Source organism: Acinonyx jubatus, chromosome A3 (genome assembly GCF_027475565.1).
Source record: "Acinonyx jubatus isolate Ajub_Pintada_27869175 chromosome A3, VMU_Ajub_asm_v1.0, whole genome shotgun sequence".
Lineage (NCBI taxonomy): Eukaryota > Metazoa > Chordata > Mammalia > Carnivora > Felidae > Acinonyx > Acinonyx jubatus.
Genome location: NC_069388.1, coordinates 1,128,460 through 1,154,935, shown reverse-complemented (window position 1 = coordinate 1,154,935; position 26,476 = coordinate 1,128,460).

Sequence of the window (26,476 nt, the reverse complement as noted above, 5' to 3'; positions counted from 1 at the left end):
ACTCCCGCCTTGTTCACGCCACCGTCTCCTGCAAACACGACGGGGCAGGGTAGGAGGTGTTCTCGGATCTGGAGAGTGACACTTTCCCATCCAGGATGTGCTTATACCTTGACACAAACCTCCTGGAGAAAACGGTGGATTCTGGGCTCTTCGGGCCACCAGCTGCTTGAAACCAGCTTCGGCACAGACTGCAGGTATTGGCAACACCCGAAGGCAGGGCCGCTGGGCAGGAAGGCACAGCGTTCACGGCCCAAAATGTCCAGGGCTTCGCGAGCTCCAGTGGAAAAAACTAAAAGAAAACAATCAAAATTAATGAAAAGACAAGCCGCAAACCATGAGAAAATACAACCGAGGACTCGTATCTAGAATTTCTAAAGAGTGCTCACGGGGCGCCTGGGTGGCTCAGTCGTTTGAGCGTCCGACTTCGGCTCAGGTCATGATCTCACGGTTTGTGAGTTCGAGCCCCGCGTCGGGCTCTGTGCTGACAGCTCAGAGCCTGGAGCCCGTTCAGATCCTGTGTCTCCCTCTCTCTCTGCCCCTCCCCCCCTCATGCTCTGTCTCTCTCTCAGAAATAAACATTAAAAAAAAATTTATAAAGAATGCTCACAATTCAACAGTGAAAAAACCCAAACAAGCCAGTTAGAAAACAGGCAGAGGACATGAGACTTCTCGCCAAAGAGGAGGCATGGATGGGAGGTGGGCATCATCGGCCGCCAGCGTGCCAACAGCGCACCCGAGGGACCCTCCGCCCGTCAGAATGGCTGCGTAGAGCGTAGGGACATCACCACATGCCGGCGAGGGCGTGGAGAGGCCGGTCCCTCACCCGCTGCTGGTGGGAACGCCAGCTAGAACAGCCGCCCCGCGGAGCAGCCCACAGGAAAGAGCCTGCCCTGACCACACGGCCCCGCCACCGACTCCTGGGCATCCATCTCGGAGAAATGGAGACTTGTGTCCACAGGAAAACCTGTGCACAATCTTCCTGACAACTTCACTCGGAACGGGCAAGCTGGAAACCACAAATATGTCCTACGAACACACTGCGGTCCGGCCAGACCACCGTGGGACACACTCAGCACTAAAAATAACCGTCCACACGCACAACGCCCTGGCTGGGTCTCTGGGGCATCACACCAAGCGAATGAAGCAGATCGCAAAAGGTCACACACAGTATGTTTCCATTTATAGAACATTCTTGAAATGACAGCATCCCCGAGTCGGAGAACAGATTCCCGGTGGCAGGGGTGAGGGCGCTGCAGCAGGAGGCAGGTGGGAGGGGAGACCGGGAGGACCGGTGGGAGTCTTCCTCCTGAAACAGACCTGAGTCTAGCTCGTGGTGGCCGCGGGGACCCGCCCGTGTGACCAGCACCGGAGAGCTAGACGCGGGGCCTGCCCGGTGCACACCACGGCCGTGTTACAGAAGACACCACGGATGGCGTTCGTGGGAAACCTGCACGGGACCTCCGCGCTCTCTGGCTTGGCAACTTCCTGTGAATCTGTACTTATTTCCAAGTAAAAAGTATTTCTTTTAAGTGACACCAGGCATTGCTTTGCTCCCGGCAAGTTAGACCCGAGCCCGTGGACGTGTTTGTCATGAGAAGGCTTTATGCGGCTGTAATCGGAGCGCACGGTTGTTCTGGAAACCACTATTCCAGTATCGTTTTATCTCACGTTCAAAGTTATGAAGAAGTCTCATTGTCATAACAGCAATTTTTAAATCCGTGTGCACAGCAAGACGGCCAAGGGCAGTAGCCTTGCGGAGAGAGGCAGGCGGGGAGGCTCGGTGTCGGTGGCGGAGGTTTCTAGATGCCCTCCTGCACAACCCAACACGATTAACCCAAAATAGACCTCAGACACGGGGGGCGGGGCGCTGGGTCTGCAAAGACGCAGCCTGACGCGCGGAGCCCCACACCCGCCTGAGGACACGCAGGCGAGGGTCCCCAACCACGCTCGAGTGTGCTAACACGCAGCCGCGCGACGCTTCTGTCTCCGCCGGCCGCGGGGCGAACGCTCCACGCCGCCAGGCTTCGCTCTGTGTGCGGAGGACAAATATTCCGGGAACTGTGTCCTCACTGATTTTTCACATCTATCTGTGCAGCCGCTCGGGCTGGAGCCATCATTATCTTGCTGGAGCAGCTGCCGGAATATTAACAAGACGCGGTGGTAACAAGCGCAGTGTAATTAGCGCTCCTCGCCGCAGTGAGTGTGCAGTTTCCACGGGGGACAGCCCTCAGTGCGTCTCTGCGCGGCTGTAATCGGCGCAGCTCGCTCTCCTGCCTCACCTGCCCGCCGCCTCGGAGGGCCCGCCGGAAGCAGCCCAGGTCACGGCCGGCCGAAGGCAGGTCCCTCCGGGGCCCCGCCCACCGACTCCTCCCTCGCCCGCTCGCCCCCTCCGGGGTCGCGCCGGCTGCGCCGCCGCCCCCGGCAGAACTTTTCAGAAGGTCCACCCGGTCCCGATCACTCTGACCCTCCAGCAGCGACTCCATTCGCCAGATCACTCACGCTGGTATCTTCTGAGAGCCCACGGTGTGCCAGGCTGGGACTCGGTGGGGGGCCATCGCCACCCCCGCCGGCCCCCAGGGACCCCACCCCCCCCCCCCCCCAGCCCTGCACCGGGAAGCCTGTCTGCGCACAGCAGAGCTCGACCACCCGGCCAGACTCGCCCCGGGAAGCAGAGAACTGCCCACTTGGGGAGACGGGTGCCTGACCTGGAGGCAGGTGAGGGCGGAGCCCAGGCCGGGATGGGCGGTGCTGGGGATCTCACGGGAACTCGGCGGGCTCCCTGGAAGAGGAAGACTTTCAGTTGCTACCTCCAGGCAGCCGTGCCTGCCACAACCCAAGCTTTTGTCAAGGGCTTCAGGAAGGGACGCCTTGAGCCCGCTGGGGCGGCAGTCTTCTGTGGATGCCCCTTAGCTGCCCGAGGGAGCTCCCTCTACCCCTAGTCTGCGAGAGATTTCACCACGAGTGGGTGTCAACTTTTGTGAGTTTTTTGTCTGTATATAGATGATCATAGATATTTCCCTGCCATTCTGGTAAGCTGGTAAAATACATTGATTTGTTTTAGAATATCAACCTAACTTTGCATTTCAGGGATAAATAATGCTTGGACATGATCCGCTCTCCCCTCATTATATGGCTGGATGTGGCTTGTTAGCATTTTGTTAAGGAATTTTGTGTCTCCCCACTCATAACAAATATTTGGCCTGTCATTTTGCTTACATAGAATACTTTTGCCAGGTTCAGGTGTCAGGGTCACGCAGGCCTCACCCGACTGGCTCACAAGGGCCGCTGTGCACGTCTCTTCCCGACGTGACCGTCGGTGACTTAAAGCCAGCCTCGGCACGGTACGTAGGTCACAGACACTACCCATCAGGCCCCGGCACGCCCCCAGAGCTAGCTGTCGCGCATTCACCGGAAAACCCCTAGCAGGCCTCACAAAACAATTTGCACCCTCTTTGTGGTAAGATTTTTTTTTAATTTTTTTTTTAACGTTTATTTATTTTTGAGACAGAGAGAGACAGAGCATGAACAGGGGAGGGTCAGAGAGAGAGGGAGACACAGAATCTGAAACAGGCTCCAGGCTCTGAGCTGTCAGCACAGAGCCCGACGCGGGGCTCGAACTCACAAACCGTGAGATCATGACCTGAGCCGAAGTCGGACGCTTAACTGACTGAGCCACCCAGTCGCCCCTGTGGTAAGATTTTTAAAATTCTGAATTCATTTCCTGTCATAGATGCAGGGCTGTACACATTTTTCCATTTCTTCTTGTGTCAGTTTTGTGAAGCTGTGTTTTTCAAGGGATTTTCCGATTTTATCTGTGTCACCTAAGGGACTGCTATAAAGTGCTCATAACACCTATTCCTTTAATGTCTACAGTATTATTCCTGAAGCTGAAAATCTGTGGGGGGTTTTCTTAATCACTCTTGCTGGGTGATTATCAATTTTACTAACCTTTTCAAAGACCCAGCCTCTGGCTTTGCTGATTTTCTCTATCGTTTTGCCTGTCTTCTGTTTTATTGATGTCTATTCTCATCACTATTTTTCTCTTCCTTCTACTCATTTGGAATTTAACTTGTTCTTATTTTTCTATATTCTTAGGTGGAAACTGAAAATAATTGATTTTAGACCACGTCTTTCTGCTTTTGTGCTCCAAGCACTTAAAGCTTTCCTCTACGCACCATTCCAGCTGTACCCCACAACTTCTGACGTGCTGTATCTTTATTTCATTTCGCTACAAACATTTCCTGGTTTCCTTATGATTTCTTGGTCCCATGGGAGATTCATAAATTTACTGCTTAATTTCCAAATATTTGGGCTTTTCTGAATATCATATAGCTCTCTAATGAAATTCTATTGTAATAATAGAACATACTCCTTTTAAAAAAATTTTTTTAACATTTATTTATTTTTGAGAGACAGAGAGAGACAGAGCATGAGCAGGGGAGGGGCAGACAGAGAGGGAGACACCGAATCCGAAGCAGGCTCCAGGCTCCGAGCTGTCAGCACAGAGCCCAGTGCAGGGCTCGAACTCACAAACCACAAGATCATGACCTGAGCTGAAGTTGGACGCTTAACCGACTGAGCCACCCAGGCACCCCTAGAACATACTCTTAAAGATTGCAGTCTTTTGAAATGTATCGAGAATTACTATAAAATGTGCATCTTCTAGTTGTCGGATGTCGTGTCGAGTTGGCCAGTGGTGTTGTTCATACCCTGAGTACCATTACCCCCTCTTTGCGTATTTGTTCTCTCCCAGACTCAGAGAAGAGCATTAAAAACTCTGGCTAAGACCGCAGGTTTGTTGATCTTCCATGATCTTCACTGATCCTCCGTGATGTTGACTTTGCTTCACGTGTTTGAAGTTCTGTTATTGGGTGCTGCATGCTTGTGATTTATGTCTTTCTGGTGAAACCAGCCTTTTTCATCATGAAATAGACCTCTTATCTCTGGTAACACTCCTTGCTTGACGTCAGTGTGGCCACAATGGCTTTCGTACGCGTGCTGTCTGCGAGCCTCTCCCTCCCTGGGTGTCTGTACTTCAAAGGCCTCTCTCTAGACAGCATGTAGTTGGGTCCTGCTTTTCTGACTCAGTTTGACAATGTCTGTGTCTAAACTGGAGTGTTTGGTCCATTTACATTTAATGTGATTGTGATATGGTTAGGTTTAAGTCCACCATCTTGTTACTTGTTTTCCTTTGTTCTATGTGTCTTTTGACCCTATATTCTTCCTTTCCCATCTTCTTTAGGGTAAATCAAATGGTTTTTAGTATTTCATTATGTCTCTATTGACTTATTTTTAAAATTTATTTTATTTTATTTTTTATTTTTTTAACGTTTATTTATTATTGAGAGACAGAGCATAAACATGGGAGGGGCAAAGAGAGAGGGAGACACAGAATCCGAAGCCGGCTCCAGGCTCTGAGCTGTCGACACAGAGCCCGACGCAGGGCTCGAACTCACAAACTGCAAGATCCTGACCTGAGCCAAAGCAGGACGCTTAACTGACTGAGCCCCCCAGGCAGCCCAGCTCCACCCTCATTTTTGAAGGATAATTTTCACTGGATATAGAATCTCTAATTAACAGGTTGTTTGTTTGTTTGGGTTTTTTTTTTTTGTTTGTTTTTAACTAAGCACTTTGAAGATGTTGTTCCATTATCTTCAGGAATCCTCTATTTAAAATGAGAGTCAGCGGGGCACCCAGCCGGCTCAGCCGGTGAAGCGTGTAACTCTAGATCTCAGGGTCATGAGTTCCAGCCCCACGTTGGTGCAGAGATTACTTAAAAATAGAAACCTTTAAAATGAGAACCAGCTATTGTCTCCCCGTGTCTGTGTGTGTCCTTTTTCTCTGACTGCTTTTAAGACTTTTCCGTCTGTCCCCACCTCGTAGCAACAACTATGTGAGCCTAAATCTGCTTTTCTTTGTATTTGCCCCATTTCTCATATGCACGGGTTGATATTTTTAACCACACTGGGAAATATTTCAGCATTACTTCTTCAAATATTTTTATGCATTATTAATCTCTTCTCTTTTTGGGGTTACAATGACATACTTACTGGATCGCCTGACACATCAGTCTGTATATCAGCACTGAACATGCACTGGTCTCCCTGGTCACTCGGGCCGGCCGTGCTTGCTCTGTGTTTTCCCAACAGGACAATTTCAGTCGGGCTGTCCTCAGGCTGGCTGGCCTTTGCTTCTGCAGTCCCAGTCTGCTGCTGGCCCCTCCACAAACGAGCTCAAGCTTGCATGCTTCTGCTCCGGGTTCCCATCTGTTCATTCATTACGTCCATGCTGTCGGTTACGTCCTGGAAAATATTCGTAACAGCCATTTCAAAGCCCTTGTCTGCTAATTCCAACATCTAGATCATCTCAAGTCCTGCTTCTGTTGACTACACCTTCCCCTTTCTTTGATCTTTAACATATATTCAATTTTTAACAGCTTCATTGAGATATGTCACACGCCACGCAGTTTGCTCATCTGAAGTGTATAATTATGGCTGGTAGGACCGTCATAAAGCTGTGTAAGCACCACCACAATCAATTTAAGAACGTGTTCATCTCGGGGCGCCTGGGTGGCTCAGTCGGTTGAGCGTCTGACTTTGAGTCAGGTCATGATCTCACGGCTCGTGGGTTCGAGCCCCGCATCGGGCTCTGTGCGGACAGCTCGGAGCCTGGAGCCCGCTTCGGATTCTGTGTCTCCCTCTCTCTCTGCCCCTCCCCCGCTCACACTCTATCTCTCACTGTCTCAAAAAATAATAAACATTCAAAAAAAAAAAGAACATGCTTATCTCCCCTTCCCGCTTCTGCTGGTCCCCTGAACCCCCGCCCCCAGCCCCTGGCAACCCCTGACCTACTTTCCAGCTCCATGGACGTGGCTGTTCTGGAGGCACGGAAACGCTCAAGGTTCATGTGTGCTAGAACCTGTCAGTGCCTCATCTGTTTTACGGCCGGACCGTATTCCGCTGGAAGGCTGGAGCACGTGTGTCTATCCATTAGTAGTGCAGGCTGCCAGGCCTGCTGACCTTAGTTTTCTCCTCCTTCCTTAGGGCTGGTCCTCCTCGGGTCTGTCCTTCATCCTAGAGCACTGTGCCCTCAGTGTGGGGCACCGCCGTTTTGGGGCCTCGGTCGGAGGCTGGAGGTGTTTGGCAATGTCACCCCCGCTGTGACTGGCAGGAGCAGATATCTCTGGCCCCTCTGCTCAGCCTGCAGCCCAGAGCCCTACTCTGCCAGACCCTGTGGTCTCACTCTGGGCACAGGTGGCCCAGCCCTCAGCAAGGACCACGAGGGCCCCCCAAGGATCCCTCTGCCCCCTCTCGCACAGGTGTTCTCCTTCTGGTACCCACCCTGGAAGTGATAAATGCGTCCCAGCTCGGCATGAGTTCTGCCATCTGTTTGGGCCGTCCCCCTCCATGTCTCCACCCAGCAGGAGCCGGGGCAAACCTGGCCCTCACCTCGTGTGCCCCCTCTCCCACGATCCATCCTTGGTTTCAGTGGGAGCGACACGAGGCAAGCCCAGATCCGCCATCTCTTAATGGCTGGACACAGAGGGCCAGCCCAGAGGCTGCTGCACTCCCTAAGCCCCTGCCTGCCACTGTGGTTCTGACACAGGTGCTCCTGAGACCACTGTAAGAAATTCTGGTCTATCTGATGGAAGAGGGGCCAATGTTAACGGGGCGCCTCCTATGTGCCAGACCCTGAGCAAAATGCCACACAGACACGGCCTCAGCTGACCATCGTCCAGCTCACACAGATGGGCCACTGGGCCCACGTGTCAGCCGGGGAGATGGGGCAAGATTAAATCATGGCATTGAGGTCACAGGGGTGGCAAGGCAAGAGGCAAGGCACCCTGAAGCAGCCAGCCTCCAGAGGCCACGCTCCCAGAGCCACGGCCAGAGCTGCCTCCGGCCACGTCTCAGGACAGGATGGCCCGTGTCCGGGTGTTTCCGGGATCTCATGGCCCAGCGTGGGGTTTGCGGCCCCCGCACTAATATTCTGCTTGGCGTAAGAGAAACCTGGTCTGTCTGATCCCAAGCACCTGCTGGGAATCTTTTGTCTGTGCGTTTCCCTGGCAGCCGCTCTGGAGACTTGGAAGTTGCCAGAATAGCTCACTTCCCATCTCAGCCCTGGGCGTCATCTAGAGTCAGCACAGAACTGATTTGAGGCCCCTCAGATTTCCAGCCCCATGAGGACCTACGGTCAGGTCCACTGCTGGGCTCCGGTGTGGTCACTCCCGCGTCTATCATCTGAGCTCTGTCTGTCCAGGTAAGTCGGCGTTCTCAAGGAACTGGCTGCGCCCGGAGAAGATTCCATCCAGACAGGCGTGGAGCGGACGGGCCAGACTGAACTAGGCATAAGCCTGGGCCTCTGAGGACACCCTGGCCAGTCTTGTGCACCCTGTGTTTGTGACAGGAGGGAGGAGTGAGCACCGGGGCCCCTCCCAGTTGGGACAGAGCTGGGGAGGGGCTCGGATGCAAGGGCTCAATCGAGCCCCCAGAAAGTACTTCACGTCCCAACCCTGGTGCCTGGGACACGACCTTATTTGGAAAGAGGGACCTTGCAGGTGTAATCAGTACAGATGAGGTCACCTTGCAGGGCGCCCCTAACCAGTGACTGGTGTCCTTGTAAGGAGGGGCGCTCCCAAAACACATGCAGAGGCGTGGACGCCATGGGAGAGCCAGGCACAGATGGGAGCGATGTGGCCAGTGCCGCGGACGTTTGTGCCCACGGGCAGCCCTCCCGCCACCACCATCACCACTGCCCCCTACCCCCCGCGGCATAAAGCCTCCTCCCTTTGGAGGCGCCGCCCACACCCTCACTTGCACTGCTGGCCTCCAGACTGTGAAAGAATACATTTCTGCTGTTCTAAGCCACCCAGTTTGTCACGGCCGCCCAGGGAAACAAACGCTATGTGTAAAGCCAGCCCCCACGGGTCCCTCTGCCTGCGCCGCCCCCCACTCCCACCCAGGTCACGGATGCTCTGGCGGCTTCGTGACATCAGAACGTGGAAACTGTCCCAGCAAAACGTGGAAACCGTCCCGGCACTGAGACTGGACCCTGGGCATCAGCCAGGTTTGTGCAGGGCCAGCTGGAGGTCTACACCCTCTGCACCCATGCTCCCCGGGCCCGGGGGAGGGGTGCCAGGGGCCCGGGGTGGGGGGCAGGAGACAGAGGGCTGGCTGGCTGCACCCAGAGGGCGGGGGGTGGGGTGGGCGGGCTGTGGGACACGTCTCCTCTCCCCACGGGGCCCACAGAGCCCTGTCTGTTCCCTGGGGCCAGGCTATTCTCACAGCAGAAGTCGGGGTGGTCAAGGCCACCCCTCCCTGCTGTACTTTGTGGGTGCCTCCCAGCCCAGCACAGGTGGAGGGGGGCCTGCACCCACTCACCATTCCCACAGGCTCTGCCCCTCACACGCTGGTCCCATCGAGCCCCCACCCGGTCAGCCTGGGCCAATGGTGACCTCTGCCAGCTTCGTGCCCTGAGGCATCCTCTCCAAGGCCTAGGCCGGGCAGCTCTCCGTGCCCAAGCCAGCTGTCCTGGAGTCCACACCAAACACCCGTGGGGCTCGGCTACAGCGCAGCTGGGCAGGAGAGCAAGTGGGAGTGGGAAGGGCAGGGGGGCTGGGAGGGCGGGGTGGCGGGGTAGAGGGGAGGACTCCATTCCTCGGGGCAGTAGTTGGAACCTTCCAGGAGTCTGGATTTGCAAACCCTGAGCCAGCTCGACCACCCACGCCTGCTGGGGGAGGCGGCCGGGCACCTGGACCCCCGCTGTACCCTGCGAGCAAGCACGTCACTGCCCCGGGGTCTGATTCTGTTCCGCTATGAGGCCTGGCAGCTTAAAGGGATCCCACCATGACCCTGGTGGGTACATCCTTTCAGAGAGGCTTGCAGCCCCTCTGACATCTCCTCTGGGGTGTCCGCAGACCCCTGCCTGGCCGTCCCCAGGCCTGTGGCCAGCCAGCTGCCCTGCCTCACTCCTCAGACGGCCCCGGGCCTCAGGTACGTAGGGTTCTCCCGAGTGCTTGTCCTGTTGTGTCTTTAGCTATCTGTGTCGGGTCGGGGGGGGGGGGGTGACAGGGGTATCCTTCCTGGAAATGGGCTTTATCTGTCACATTCAGAGCTGGCTCACTTGGCTGCTTAAACCCAGGTCTCTGTGCTGACACGCGTGTGCTCTGGGGGGCCCTGGCACAACCCCCAGCCAGGGACCTGGCTTTCTAAGTCCTTCCCCACTTGTTGGAGCCTCTGGTACCCATGTCCCTGCGCTGAGGCATCTCCCTCTCAGTGGGGTCCCAGAGGCCCCTACGTTGGCCCGGGCCGCAGACGAGCCCGGATGTCAGGGTCCGAACTCTGCTCCCAGGGCCCTGTTGCTGCCACTGTGAGGCCTGACACTCGGGGTAAGTGCTATGGGACCGTCTACGGGGTGGACAGAACACCGTCTTGCTGGGCTGGGATGCGCCCAGGACAGGACACCCCGGTGCCTGCCCCACGGTCTGGCTCAGGGGGCTGCTGTCGCTGTGGTCTCGGCAAATGGCTCACCCTGGCTGTAGCTGTGGCCCCGGCTTTGCCCCCCAGCATCCCCCCAGGCCTCAGGGCCGTCCTCGGGCCCAGCTGCTAGGGGACACAGAGCAGGTGCACAGAGCAGGGACAGAGCCTTGCGCCGGGCCGCTCAGGTGCACCGTAGCCTGAAAGAGGCTTTCAAAGCCAAGCCCGCTCTTTATGGGGGCTTCCAAGGCCTCGGACCCCTCCCCTGGGCATCCTGGGGACCATGCTCCTGGCAGGAAAGGAGAGGAGCAACGAGCGTGCTTGGCTGGCACAGCCCCCCGGGGATCGTAGCCCCAGAAGGGCCTGGGTGCGCTTGGTCCCCGCCCACTGGAATGAGCCCCACATGGGGGTCCCAGATCGTGTACCCCGCAGTGAGAACACACGGCACGTCACCGCAGAGACTCAACCTACGGACCAGTTCTCAAAGGAGCGTTTATATTTAGAATGTGCTTTTAACTCAATCTGCAGCAACGCAGGTAAATTGCAATAAAAACAGTCCAATCCTGCCAGCAAATAGCCCACTCAGCAAAGCGTCCTTTTGTTCAGAATAAAGCACAAGATGACTTTTTGCAATAACACCAGTGACGGGCCTTCAGAGGTCAATTAGGTCAGCCGAGGGCGCCCCGATGGAGGACGGGGGACACGTCCAGCTCCGTGGCCAGGCCACCGCTCGCCAGGGTCTTGTTGTAAAATTCCTTGTCCAGGGCAGATGTTCGTTACTGGGACGGGAAGACAAGGGCCCGCACGCGTCCCGGGGGCGTTTGGAGCTGCAGGGCCCGTGCTCTGAGCACCCCCTGAGACACAGACGGAGCCTCAGTTTGCACGGGGGCGCAGTGGCCGCAGTCAACAGAGATTAGCAAGCACAGCACTCCAGGTGACCCGGATGTTTGGGCTTTGAACTGTGGCAAAACCGGAAAACCACAACTGTGGCCACGGCAGGAAGTACGCAGCTGGGAGGCACAGAGAGGTTGAGGAAGTCCCCTGCAGTCACACAGCCGGTGCCGGAGGAGCCGCCATCTGGCTCCAGGCTGGGTGCCTCGCCCCTGACAAGAGAAGGCAGGCGGGTCTTGCCCCAGACGGCCTCCAAGAGACACCTCAGGCCACTCTGGCCGCCTGGAGCTTCGGGCGGCTCTTCGCGCGCTGTCTGGGCCGCCCTTTGTGGGGGTCTGCGGCCCGGTGGGGGTCTCTGTGTCTGCCAATCCCCTCCACCACCTGCAGGGGACACCTGTGGGCGGGGCTGGCACAGAGCAAGGCCAGGTAAGGCTGCCCGCGCCCTGATGTGGCAGAAGTGACCCACAGCCTGGGGCCTTGTCCCCGCCCCCAAATCCTCCTCCAGCTGGGCTCCCTCGGCTGGCCTTGTCCCGGGGCCCGGGCCCTGCTCAGAGGAGGCCTTGGTTCCACTGGTGTGTGTGGGGCTTTTCCAGGCGGCCGCTGGAAGGGCCTTGACTTGTATCCCAGAGAAGTGGGTTTCTGAGCGGGCTCCTCCCCTGCAAGGGTGCCGAGGCGGCCCCAGTCCCCCGAGCCGCCTCATCTGGGAGCTGAGCGGGGCCTGTCTTGGGGGAAGGACCCTTCTCTTGTGGGGAACGGTGTGGAGCCACACGGGCTGTGTGACCATGGGCAAGCTCCTCAGCCTCTCTGTGCCTTTGTGTCCTCTCAGAGAGCTGCTGGCAAATGAGCTCACGGCATGCATCCAGCACGAGGGCGTGGGCCCCGCCAGGCCGAGGGGAGGCGGCCCTTGCTGCGGACACGGGCGTCAGGACAATAACCCATTTTAATAAAACTTTGCCTCGTTTTATTAATAATGTTTAGAAATGTGTCTTTTCAAACTCAGCTGTCCCCTGTCCTCCTGGGACGTTGATCGCAAAGCGATTCTCAGACTATGGACGAGGCTGCACGAAAGCTGGGGTCGTCCTGCAGAGGCAGGGCCATCACGAGGCAACACACAGAGCTGGCAGAGACTTGACTGCACGTTCTGACTTCATCGACAGTAAACTAACGAAGGTTCCAGAGGCCCTCTCATTTTAATAGAATACAGAGTTATAATTGGTGACCTATTTTAAGCAATTTAATTTTCCATGACCTGTTTTCCAAATTAACAGAGTGATAAGGGCCGTGCACCGTGAGTGGGGCTGGACCCTCCAAAGCCACCCAGGCCCGCGGCTCCGTCTAAAGGTGAGGCGCTTGTTAAGGCACGCGGGCGGGGGGGCCCAGATCCCAGCCACCTGCCCAGCCCGCGTTTACCATCAAAGCACAATCAAAGAAAATGAACACAGATACCTCGAAGATCTATAAAATCACTATTAAAAGCTGCAACTCTGGAGAAATCTGTCTGAAATCCTTCCCGTGACTGGAATTGCCATCAGGTGCCGAAGGCCGGGAGCCAGACCACCCTCCTAGCCCCTCACTCCCTGGGGGCATAAACTCACAAACAGGAGACAGTGTCCCTGCACATCCAGGGACATGCCCACCCTCCCCTCTGTCCCCTAGCTGTCCCCCCCTTGCTGTCCTCCCTTTCCTTCTGCTCCCTCCTCCTTCTGTCCTCCTTCTTCTGCCCCTCCTCCTCCCCCTTCTGCCCCTCCCCCTCTTCCTCTGCCCTTCCCCCTCCCCCTTCTGCCCCCTCCCCCTCCCCCTTCTGCCCTCCCCCTTCTGTCCACCCTTCCTTCTGCCCCTCCCCTTCCCCCTTCTGCCCCTCCCCCTTCTGCCCCACCCCCTCTTCTTCTGCCCCCTCCCCCTCCTCTTCTGCCCCCTCCCCCTCCTCTTCTGCCCCCTCCCCCTTCCCCTTCTGCCCCTCCCCCTCCTCTTCTGCCCCTCCCCCTCCTCTTCTGCCCCTCCCCCTCCTCTTCTGCCCCTCCCCCTTCTGCCCCACCCCCTCTTCTTCTACCCCCTCCCCCTCCTCTTCTGCCCCCTCCCCCTTCCCCTTCTGCCCCTCCCCCTCCTCTTCTACCCCCTCCCCCTCCTGCCCCTCCCCCTCCTCTTCTGCTCCTCCCCTTCCCCCTTCTGCCCCTCCCCCTCCTCTCTCCCATCTATTTTCTGGCTGCTCCATTCCAGCCAGCAGCTTCCCCACTAAGATCCGCCCTCTACTTTTAAACGAGGACAGAAAGGCGTTTCCAAAACACACATACAGAATAAAAAAGCTCTTCTGAAAATGGCAGAAGACAAAACACGCCGCGCTCCATGTTCACATAAGAGACGAAAAACAGCCCCAATTTTCCAGTGTCTCCGTCCGCAGGACCCTCACTAACCGGCCTCTTCAGTCCTGTCCCCACCCCCAGGGACAGCCAAGGCAGGACGGACACTCCCCAAAGCATGGGGTCCAGTGGAAGGGGACCCAGGCAGCAGTCGGCAGGGACACCGGTCAGCGGAATATGGGAATGTGGGGAGGGGGCTCCAGACCTCAGACCCAGGACTGGCTGGCCGGCCTCTTCACACAGGGGTCTCCCAGGGTCCCAGTGCGTTTGCTAATGGGGGAGGAATGCCTGGGCCCCTGGGGGAGGCAGTTCTACCCAGAGAGGAAGGGAGGGTGGAGGGCCACCTGTTAGCCAAGCCCTGCCCCAACCCTTCCCTGCCCAGGGTCTCTGTTAGGGCAGGGAAGGAAGGCCCTTGACCGGACTCAACCCCAAGGTCTCCTGGACCAGGGACCCCTGTCCACAGGAGGCAGGAAAGAGCTCTGCCTAGGGGCTCATCGACTCGAGAGCCAGGACCCCCACCTACCTCCCACCCACCCCACCTGCACAAGGAGGAGAGGGGCTGGGGCAGGCTATCGGGGTCCCCCTGGCTTCAGCCGAGGAAATACGGGAAAATCAGGCTCCACTGAAGAGCCCTTGGCTCCCCTGACCTTGAGCACCGTTGTCTACAGGGATGTCCTGGTTAATCCCGCTCTGAGCTGGATTAATTTCCAAAGATAAAGCCTCTGATTTGATTCGCATACAGTGCTATTTGTGGTGAGGTCGTTGGGTATGGCCCCAGGGGAGCAGGAGGTATTAAGTGAGGGCCAATTCTCCCACGACAGGGGGACAACAGGGATTACTTTAATGGGTCCACCTTTCTCCGCCCTGCTGGCCGCTAGCTGCCCACGGTGGCACACACTTCATCAGAGCCAAGGCTGGGATGTGCTCCAGAAGCTGGGGCCATCCTTCCCGTGGGAAACACCTCTGGGCGGGAGCACAGATCTCTCCTGGGTCCTGGCCTGGGAAACTGGGAGCTTCTGGCCCCTCAGGGGCTCACAGGACCATGGGGGAGCTCTCATGCTGGGAATGCTCCAGGGCCCTCCCACAGCCCCACAGAGTTCCTCCCACCAGACTCTTGTGCTGCTGTCACCTCTGGTCAAGCAGTGACGCCTGTGACAGAGCACCCGGGAATGACACCAGGCTTGCAGCTGGAGGATGTATGGCGGGGGAGGGGGGGGGTCTGCACTCAGGGAGGTTCATCTGACTAAAGAAACATCCACCTGTGCCAACAACAGGACTTCATCAAGGGAGGGGCATCTCCGTGCTGCAGATGCCATGACAGGCATGGGAGCGTGCCGGGTCCTGTTCCCTAATACCTTGCGGCATCAACCCTCTTGGGACTTGTCAGAAATGCAGAATCTCAGCGCCCTCAATCCTACGGGTGATCTGGGATAGGCTGGCCTGGTGGGGCTTGTGGGAGGGGGAGAGCCCGGTGGGAGAGAGCAGCGGCCACCGAAGTAGAGTAGCGTCTGGGACCTGCAAGCCCACCCCTGATGTCCTACACATTCCTCTTTTAAAAGCAGGAACCCACCCCTGGACGCGGCTGCTCGTGCCCATCTCTGTGCCTCCTAGCCTAAAGACCCTCCTGGCACTTGAAGGGCAGAGAGCCATGATCCCACTGGATCCCACAGATCATATACCCAGGCTTGGGATTAAGCAGGTACTCGGGGAACTCATGGGGGATGGATGGATGACTGTGTGGATGGATGTGTGGATGGGGGGTTGATGGGTGGACGGACGGATGGATGGGTGAATCGATGGGTGGGTGGGTGAATGAATAGCTTTAGTCTCCAGGGAATAAGAAAAAGGTGACGTTAAAAAGCCAGATGAGCCCTCCTAAACTGCTCACGGGAATGTAAAATGATTCAGTTCCTCAAAAAACTAAGTACAGACTCACCCTGTGACCCAGCAACTCCACTCGGAGCTGTATGTCCAAGAGAAACGAAAACACGCCCACAGGAACACTTGTACACGAACGTCCACAGCAGCTTTGTTCATGATGGCCAAACGCCAACGTCTAACACGCGGTGTATTTGCACGCTGGAATACTGCTCAGCCATTAGCAGGGATGAAGCGCTGACACGGCCACAGCACGGATGAATCTGGAAAACACCACGCTGTGAGAGCCGCGGGCTGAGGGGGGCAGAGCGAGGGCTGTGGCACCAGGTTTCCGCCCGAGGTGGTGGGTGTCGTGATGGCCGCACAACTCTGCAAATAGACTGAAAATGGTTTAATTGCACACGCTGAAGGGTGAGCTGTAGGGTGTGTGTTGTACCTCAGCAAAACTGTCCACACACACACACACACGCGTGCACACACACACAAGCAAGGGAAGTGCTAAACTACAAACAGTGAGCCGTTGCCCCCTTTCCACCTCAGTAGGTGGGGCTCCAGTCAGGACCTGTGTGTGTGTGTGTGTGTGTGTGTGTGTGTGTGTGTGTGTCTGCCTCCGGGCTGAGCAGGCCCTGCCCTCCCTCCCAAGTGCCCCAGGTGCGCTCACTCAGTCCTGGGGTGCAGCCACCTTGCCTGGGACACACAACACGGTGGCCACGTGCTCACGAGAGCTGGGCTCCGCCCCCTGGTCAGAAGCCGGACGTCCCCAGGCGGAACCCCGGGGCCCAATGGCTGTGGGGCAGGAGGGTGGGAGTGAGCGAGTCTCCGGTCTGTTCCCTGCACCAGCTCCGGACGTGGGCCTCGGCCTTCACCTGAGTATTCCGATGCCCGGGGTGGGGTCGGCTGAGGCTTCTCCTTAGGGAGATGCCCCTCCTGGGGGGGAAGGGGGGGTGAGAGCAGTGCTAGGCGGAGTCCCACTCTGCCCTCCGGCCTGGGGGAGCCCGGCAGCGGGCAGGCGCCTGCAGGGCCCGTGGGACCGGCTGTGGGCACAGCTGTGAGAGGTCCTCCCCCAGGCCCATCCGGAGGCCCTGAGGTCCCAGGAGGACACCAGAAGGCCGCCCACCTCAGGGTCCATGCACCCTGGACGCAGCAACCAAATGTGCGGGGGCCTCAACCCGAGGCAGGGCCCCTCCCTGTTACCACAGAAAGCCCACCCTGGCCCTGGGGCCACCCTCCGTCCCCGGAGGTCTGTGGGGAACCAGACAGGCCACGTGTCTGGCCATCCCCACCCCCCACAATCCTGAACCTGAGGGTCCAGTCTGAGCGTCAGGTCCCGGGGAAGGTGGGGGCCAGACACTCCCGTCCCTCTCTTTGCTCTTTAACCTCCAAACACCCCAGAGGATTGGCTGCAGTCACACATCCAGCCCTGCAGGCGAACCCCACCCCGCCCTGACACTCCCGTACCCACCCCGCCCCCCGATGCTGGGCTTGCTGGTAGGTGACGTCATAGCACACACACCCCAGCCAACGTTCGGATCTGAAGACACCCGGGCCTCGCCTGCACACTCAGAGCCCGCAGCCCCGCAGGTGTGAGTACGGGGGCACATGGACCGGACGGGGTGCCCTCAAGGCCTTGTCAGGAGCCCCAGGTCCCCTGGCACAGCGAGCCTGTCTGTGGCCTTCCCGAAAGAGAGCGGGGCGAGGTGCTCACCGCGGGCCACTCCAGCTGGGCGTCCACCTGCTTGCTGGGCCTTCCACCAGGAGTCTGCCCAGCTCCACACACACAGGGAGCCCCCGCCCCACCGTCTGCCAAGTGGGACTCCCTCCCCCATGCCCCCCGATGCCGGGCTCAGGCCTGGAGAACCAGCCTGGGGCACGTCCCCCTGCAAAGTGGGCTCAGGGCCACGGCTGGCCCGTGATGCCGTGTGGCTCCACAGCACATCCTCTTGCCGGAGGTTCGCTGGGGTGCGAGGAAGGGCCGCCGTGACCAGTGGGGGGCGGGCCCCGAGCCCCCCAGCACATCAGTCTCCGCACACCCCGTTCCTTCCATCCCAGTCCCCTGAGGTCCCTTCAGATCCGCTCACCGACCCCGCCTGGCCCAGGTCTCTCCTCCTTGCCTTGGCTCACGTCCCCCCCCCTCCAAATCTATCCGCCGCCCCCCCCCCCCACTACCACTGCAGAAACCAGCTCCACCCACACTTGTCCCACCACTCAGCCACCCCCTCCCAGGTCTGGACACAAATCAGGAGCCCGGGAGAACCCTAACCCCTGAGGCTCCGGACAAGGCTCTGGGCACTGCCAGCCGAGGCGCCTCATTTTGGGCTTTGCAGGGAACCCAGCTCCCCCCTCCTGGAGCAAGTGCCCTCAGAGCACAGAGCTGGGCCTGTCCTGCTCCTTTGGGACCTGCCTGACCGCCCCACCCCCCCACGGGACAGAGCATGGCCCCTGCCCACAGGGAGGCTCAGGAGGACTCCCAGGGCCCAGCACCCAGCAGGAGTTGCCCCAAGAGATCTCCACGTCCCTCAAACCTGGACTTGTGTCCAATCAGCAGGCAGGAAGGGGCCCTGTCGCTCTGTGCCACCACCTGTGTGCCAGGCGTCCACCTCCAGAATGGCGGCCATCAGGCCATCAGGCCGCCCAGGCCCCACGGAGCCAGGTCTCACCCCCTTCCCTGACCATCAGTCAGAGGTTACGCTGCTGTGCAGCTCTCACTAGAGACGGTCATTTGCTGTGTTGACCAGGGGAGCCAGAGTTTGCCCCACACGCACGTCCAGGCGGAGACGCCCCCTCTGGGCAAAGCGGACAGAAGTGCTTCTATGTGCACGGAGGTAGTTTTCTCTACTCTGTTGTCACGACCCTGACTAAATGGGAGCGGTCGACTTTGGGCCCAATTCTCTGGACTTCTTGACCCTGATACCACGGGAAGAGTTAAGTTCTTTGATGTCTGCAAATAAAGAAAGTTTAACACTCTCCAGGGTGTGAGCACGCCTCCCACTCCGGTGGCCCTGGTGACTCTTCTGCGCTCCCCTAGCCTGTCCAGCCAGGGCACAGGACCCCGTGCCCTAGAGGCTGTCGTCAGCTCCCAGGAGTGCTCTCCCAGGCACGTTGTCCGGGGGCCACAGGGCAGGCCTGGGCCCCTCCAATCTCTGGTCTGCACTCCAGATTTACCTAGAGGTCCTGCCAACCTCCTTGGTTTGAAACTCTCCTTAAATCTTTTCTAAAGAAAAACATAAATGGCAACACCAGTCAGAGAGGGTCTTCCCACGGCTTTCTTCCCAGGGGGCTGGTCCCTCAGTGTCCACTAGAAACCCTTCCCAGGGGGGGATAAGTCCAGGACAGCTGGGTTGACCCTTGGCCAGGCCCCAGACGTGGGACCCCGCACAGCACAGGTCAGATCCCATCCGTCCCAGCGTGTGAACCGGACAGACTGGCCCATCAAGCACCAGAAGCCCGGTGCCATCGCTGGACAGGGCCTGGGCGCTGACATCACCATCACTTTACCAGCGAGGTGCTAGGAGGGACTGAAGACAAGTCCTCCCGAGGGACGTCCCGAGGGACGAAGACAAGTCCTCGTGGCTCCCGAGGACTCGGGTTTGGGGACCCGGCTGGTGGGTGCTGCAGCTGGGATCAAAGGACGTCCCACGTGGGCCTCGAGCTGTGCCCTCATCGCAGTCCTCAAGCAAGGGGTGGGTGCAGGCTGGGGAAGCCAGGCAGCTGGGGAGCAGTAGCACAGCCTAGGTCCCTGAGCGCCGCCCGTCAGTCCCCCCACCCCCACCCCCCTGCACGCACACCCAGACACACGGACACCTGTGTGCAGACACGCGACACGCGCACACACCATGGCACAAAGACATTTCCACCCTTGGTCTGTGGATTACTAGCTCGGGCCTTAGGTAAAAAGGAAGAGAGGGAAAAATCACTAGGCAACCAGCCAGGGTTGCTATGGCATCTTCGAGAGCAGCCGGGCCAATCGGAGCCAAGTGCGGGCTGGTGTCTGTCAGCTGGACGGACAGAGAGGGGGCGAGGCAGGCATTGCCAGCACGCAGGGCGTCGGATGCAGACCTAGGCCTGATGAGGACAGCGCACCTCGTGAATATTCATCAGGCTGATTGAGGCAAGGCCAATTAACCACTTGGTGGCTCAAGTATTCCTGGATCCGTCCTTCTCTTTTAACCACTGGGCGGCCTAAGGGCAGGCTCCACTGACTTCCCGCCTGGCCCTGGGAGTGGTCTCCGTGCTAGGGCGTTGATCTAGCCAGTCCCAGCCCTGACCCAGGACGTCCCAGCCACCCGGCAGGCAGCCCCCTGGGGCCACAGCCGGGCTTGAATTCCCATCCAGGAGCCAAGAACACAGAGGTGGGGTTCCCAAAGGACATGTCCACGCCATCCCTCGCTCCTTGCTCCCTGATTGGGGCAGTGACAGAGCAGTGACCACAGTCTTAGCCAGCCTCTCCAATGTCAGGCCAGCCACTTCCTGGAGCCCCAGTTCCTGTTTCAGGCCGGGTCTCCAGAAAGCAGAGCCTGAGGCAAGGGTCATGCACCTCGAGAGCAGGGAACATAAACTATGCAAAGGAACTCTGTGGGGGATAGGTGGGATGTGTGTGTGACTACTGGGCCACCACCTGAGGGCACACTGCAAAGAGTCCATCCCAGCTGGACATCCAGAGGACAAGGACCACATCCCCTCCCTGTAAAGTCAAAGCTGCACCTCAGAGCAGACGGCAGAGAAGGGTGAGTTTCTCTGCCTGGTTCCCTCTAACCTCCGTTTCCCTCTGGTCTCCAGGTTCACCCCTCGGGAGCGCTCTGGGGCCACTTGGGAATCTAGGTCCCTCCCCATGGTGTGGCATTTAATCCAGATCTGTAGGTGGCTAAGGGAGCTTTCGACCACGAGAGGAAGGACGGACAGGCCAGGGGGCCGGCGGGGGCGTGGTGTACAGGAGGCTGGAGGACAGGCCAGGGGCCGGGCTGTCTGTCTCGGCAGCAGCCGCACTGACCTCCCTCGCAGTCTCCGGGCCCCTCCCGGGGGGCATCCGTGCCCCTCCCCATGCCCTCTGTGGAATGCTGCGCCACCCCTCCGTCTACCGCCCAGCCCTTTGCCCGTGCTCAACAGCAGATGCCAGGCCTGCCCCCCCACCCTGGCTCAAGCTTAAGGGGAGAGGTCCAGATGCTTCTGTCACCATGACGCTGTGGGCCCGGGGCACATGGGTGCTCAGTCGGTGTTTTTTTGGCGAGTGGGGATGACAACATCCGTAGGTAGTCGTTCTTGGACAGCAGCTGCAAAATGGGACCGTCCGTCTGAACGGCCTGGCTGCCTGACCAACCCTTGCGGTGAGGGCCAGGCTGAGGGTCTCAGGACACCCAGAGCTCAGGGCTGCGGAGACACGGGGTGTGGGAAGGCTCTCCAGGTCCAGGTGTGACTCCCTCCACCCGGGACTCAGGCTCCTTAACCCAAGTGGGAAACGCCGGGCTCCCCGCGACGAGTCGGACACCCTGGCCTGGCCGGCTGCGGTCCAGTGACAGGTCGCTGCCGCCATGGCCCGCCACAAACAGGAGCGCACCGGCCGGGCGAGCGGCTCGCTCCGCCTGTCCCCGGGGCACATTCGGCCTCTCCTCGATTGATCCCGCCCCAGTGCCCTCCGGAGTCTGAATCTGCTGGAAACACAGCCTCCCGGCCCCACCCACACGGGCACGGGGGAGCACAGCTGCTCCTTCCCCAGACCCTGGCTCAACTGCGCTCTCCCCAGGTCTGGACAAGCTGTGCCCCAGAGCTCGTAGGGTGCACAGAGCCCTGAGTCTGAATGCCATGCACCCCTAAGCCCACCAGGTTTACAGAGCCCAGAGTCCCGCACACTGCCTGGTGGGCAGGGACCTGGCAGGCTCCAGGCACAGGGGTGACCCACAGCCAGCCGGGCTTCTGCCCCTTCTCATCTCACCCAGACCCCTACGCGCGCCAGACCAGAGCAGGGTGCCCAGAGGTGGGCAGGAATCCGGCCGCAGCAGCTCAGGAGCAATAGCTCAAGGGCAGTGGGGCCACAGGCCCACCCTGCCTGTTGCCAGGACAGAGGGAATGATCTCTGTGGGGGTCTCAGGACTGTCAGTCCTGACCTCCCCTGACCAGCCACAGGCCCTGAAGGGTCACTGCAGTCCGAGCCTGCTTTCTCTGCCAGCGAGACTCACTAGGACCTTACTCTGTGCCGTCAGGCCATCTGACTATGCCCGGGACAGACGGGAGACAACGCCATCTGACTATGCCCGGGACAGACGGGAGACAAGGCCATCTGACTATGCCCGGAGGGGACCTGCACAAATGCCCACCTGAGCCCCGCCTGGGCTACACCTCAGCTGGGGACCCGCTTGCCTCTCCCCTCCCCGCCGTCCTGCTCTGACCCTGGAAACCACATCTCCAGCTCCCCAGCCCTTGGGGCCTCCAGCTGGGTCCGGGCAGGAGTGGCTGTGATGGCCCCACACCCTCCCTCCCCACCAGCTTCCTCCACCTCCACCTTTCCCCAGGTGCTGCCCCCACCTCGACCCTGGGCATCGGACCCTCACATCTGGGACCACAGGGCAGGAGCACTTACCTTCAAAGTGGCCCAACATAGAGGATGAGGAAGGTGCCAGCAGGTAAGCAGACCCCCGGTGTCCCACCAAACCTTGGGGTCAAGATGAAAGCCAGAGGGAGACCGGGGGGGGGGGGAGGGGTGCTGCTCTGGGTGGGGGCCAGGCAGAGGGTCAGATGACAATGGGGAGAGAGCAGATGGGGAGGCAGGGCCCGTTCTGCAGGGCCTGGGGGCAGCCGGTGGATGCTGACGGAGAGGGCTATGTTTCCCCGTGGAGGGGACTGCTGGCAGGTGGGGGCTCCGGAATCCAGGTGAGGGATGGGGGGCAGCGATGAGGCCGGAAGAGAGGACAGGGCAGGAGGCCTGGGGAGCCCAGCCAGGCCTTGAGGTGGGGGTGCTAGAAATCAGTAGAGGGTCCTGGAGGGTCCCAAGCCCCCTCCCTGTCCTGGAGACGAGGCCGGCAGCCCAGACAGAGCAGGGTCTCCCGGAGGTCCAGAAGCAGGAACACTGTCGCACTAGAGATGGGGGTGGGGCTTACAGCCCTGGGGGTTCTTCCCAGGTGCCTGCCCCTGGCCAGGGTCCCCTGAGTTCCCACCACCCGGACTATGGGCTGTGAGGCTGAGGCTTTGGACAAGCCAGAAAGGAGCCTCCCACGAGCCCTGGGCTGGGGTCTGGAGACCCTAGTGTGTGTCCCCATACTTGCTGGCTACACGCGGGTGGGCTTCTGCCCCTGTCCAATGAAGGGTGTGCCCACGACTGTGAGGGTCTTTTCCACAGAGGACTGGACGTGGTCAGGTGGGTGAGAGCCCCCGGTCCCGGTCAGCCCCTGGCCAGAATGTCCCGTGCCCCGCACATGGCAGGGCAGGGCAGGCGTGCTGTGTGCCCCTTCTGGGGGCCCCGGCTCCCCTGCCATCCGGGGAGAGTCAGGTCCGGCCAGGGTTCCCAGGGGCGGCCTGACCGTGGAGGCCCTGTGGGGGGTGGGCCCCGAGCGTGGCAGCCCCTCCCTGAGTCCTACTGTCCCGCAGTGGCCAGGCCTCTGGCGGTCTGGACCCTAGGACCCCCCCTCACCCCCCCCCCCGGGCCCATTTTTGGACACGCCCCTTCTCCTTGCCCAGTCCTGGTGGAAAGCAGGACCCTTCGAACTGGGAGAAAGTGGGGCTCTGAACAAAGCTTCACAGGACGGTCTTACTTCAAAAGTGTGCATTTTCATTAAAATGTTACTTTTGCAAATGAGGGGCCCCTGGGTGGCTCAGTCTCCTGAGCGTCCAACTCTCGAATTTGGCTTAGGTCATGATGTCACAGCTCATGAGTTCGAGTCCCTTGTCAGGCTCCTTGCTGACAGCTCAGAGCCTGCGTGGGATTCTCTCCTCTCTGCCCCTCCCTGGCTCACGTGTGCTCACTCTCTTGCTCTCTCTCACTCTCTCTCAAATAAATAAATAAATAAATACATAAATAAATTAATAAATAAAATGTTACTTTTACAAATGAAACACTTATTCTCCCTAAATTCTCTCACAGGACCCGGGAGGCAGGGCTCTTACTGTCCCCATCTCTCACATGAGAACACTGAGGCTCGTGTGAGTGGGAGCCCTTGGTGAGCAGGGGCCAAGTAGACCTTGCCCAGGCCTGTCTGCTTCCAGAACCTGCCCTTGGGCCATGAGGCCCATCCCAGCCTGTGTCTGGACACCAAGAGTGACAGCCAAATTCCAGGGGCCAGGGCCCTGCAGGAAGGTCCCAGGAGGGTGAGGAGACTCAAATGCAGGGAAGGGGAGGGCGGGGAGCCCCTTGCAGCAAGGTCACCTCCAATGGGAGCCCCCACGACAGCTTTACCCATCACGTCGTGAGATCCGTTGACTTTGAAGAACGATTTACAAGAAAACGTCTTGCAGTGACAAAAAAGCAGGTTTAGGATGCCCTCACTCTCTGGGCACTGGCGGTAGCCTGAGCCCATTATTTTCACTAATATTGGCCTTGGCCCGCAGCAGGACCAGCCAGGTCGGTCTCTGAGGCAGAAAGCAGAGTTTCTGGGTTCTGGGTCCCTGGTGGAGGTCCGGGAGCCCTGTCTGCGTGGCATGGCCCACTGTGCCGGTGTCATGGGCTGGGGCGGGGTCTCTGCCCATGTGTCTGCCCCAAGTCACCCCCCCGGAGGAAGGCAGAGGGTGTGTGGTTGAGAGCTGGGGTGAGGTCCCTCGGAGCCTGGTCCAGGACAGGCGGTCCAGCAGGCCCTGCCCCCAAGCCCGCTCCCCACCTTGACCCATTTTCAGGGACAAGGGGCCCTGCAAATTCCTCTGCCCCATAAGCAGTGGTGCAGAACTCATCCCCGGCGTGGGGCCGAGTCGGAGGAGGCAGACCGGGTGGCCATTTAGCTCTTCACCTTTAGGACAAGAGACAATGACTGTCCCAGGTCAGCTCTTGAATGAGGCGGGGTCCGGAAGGCAGGTCTCCGGCCAGGGGGGCCTCCACCCTCCTTAAGGCGAAGCCACAGGTGTCTGAGTCACTGCAGGAGGACCCGCCCCTGCTCACCGGCAGGGAGGGAGAATGCTGGCCCTTTCCCACCGTCCTGTCCTGCGTGATGCACGTGTCCCTGTCAGGGTCAGACCTGCCGGGGGGGGGGTGTGGGTAGGGGGGGACACTCCCCACCACTGCTTCCCTGGCCCTGAGGCCCTGCGCCTCGGGCACAGCACTGCGGCGAACGTCCACCCCCTCCTTCATGGCACTGTCGCCCGGGGGACCCTGGAACCTCCAAGGAACAGGGAGGCTCCGTGCTGAGGTGGCTCCCACAGTGGGACGGCGGGTCCCAAATGAAGCCTTTCGCCAGGACAGGAGGGAAGAGACGCCAAGGCAGGGTCCTGATGCTCCAGCTAGGAACTCAACCAAACCACAGACACTCGGCCCACAGGAAGGGCCACAGTGGCAGGGACATAGGGTCACCACGCCCCCGCCAGGGTCCAGTACCCAGGGACACTGTCCGGTGTCCCGCTCTTCAGCTGAGGAAGGAGGCCCCTTCCCACACCTGCCTTCTCACGTCAGGCACGCTGGGCTCTGGCTGCCTCGCCTCTTGTACAGAGGGTGAGGGCTCTTCCTCCCGGGGAGGGTCCCGAGAGAGACCGGCTTCTGTCCGGCTGCACCCCCAGCCCCCAGGGGACCGCCGCAGCTCTCAGCCCCCACGTGAGGACCTGGCTGACTGAAGGCACGGAACGGGGAGGCGGCTCGGTTCCCTTCCAGGCGCAGCCCCGGGTGGCGCAGCTGGGCCCCCACCGCTCAGGGCCGGGCTCCCCCATACCCCTCCCCTACCTCCCTGCCTCACAGATGGGTGCGGTGTGGGGGCCCGGCTCTCAGGACTCGGTGCTGCTTCGCTGTCATTGCCGTGGGCAGGGTGGGGAGCAAAGCGGGGGGCGGGGGGGGGGACGTCTCGGCGTTCCCTCCCTGCGGTGTCCCGGGGCCAGCCCCGCTCAGCTTCCCTCCTGCAGGAACAGCACCCGAGCGCCCTGGGTCCCACAGCTGTCCCACTCTGCCCCCACTCCTACCTGGCGGCCTCCCGCTGGGAGTGCCCCCCCTTTCTTTCCCTGCCGGCTGAGTATCAATCTCTCCCACCTCAGTCACTGAAGGGAAGTCTGGGAGGCCCTTGGAGCACCGGGGTCTCTGGCCCTGCCCTTGGGGGGCAGGAAAAGCTGCATTAACTCAGCCCCTGTTGGTAAGGAGACTGGCCAGAGACAGAAGCACCCAGAGTTGAGTGACGTGGACAAGGCTCCAAAGGGGCACCTTACAAAGGTGTGGGCAGGGGCAGGGAGGCCAGGGACAGACAGTGTCCTGGGACTCATGGCATCGAGGCTGCTGCCCTCCAGGGCAGAGGACCACGGGGAGCAGGCGGCCTGGAAGGAAGCGTTGCTGTCTGTCAAGGAGAGGCCCGGACAGGAGCACACGGGGTAGATACTCGCTCACTGGGCCTCCGCCCTCAGGGAGGGCCCTGCCGCCTCCCACAGCCAAGGCCAGCTTGACAGAGCCCTCCGGAGGGGCCACAGCAAAGCTGGTGCTCACGGCTCGTCCACACGTCTGTTAGAGTTGGTATCTGAGATGCTTTTCCCAGGAAGGTACCGGGAGCCAGGAGGCCAAAAGCAAGGAGGGGCCCAGTGAAGACCACGTCCACAGTGGCCACAGCGCGTGTCCGGGGACCTGTGCTTTCCTTGCCTCTGTGCACACAGAGGGCACGCAGCCCCTGCACACTTCCAGGGGGGCCTAGTTAGCGCAGCACGTGGTGTGCCCTCCCCCGTCCGCCTAAGACGCCTCCAGCAACAGGTTCGGGGCCGCCTGCGCCACTCACAGCC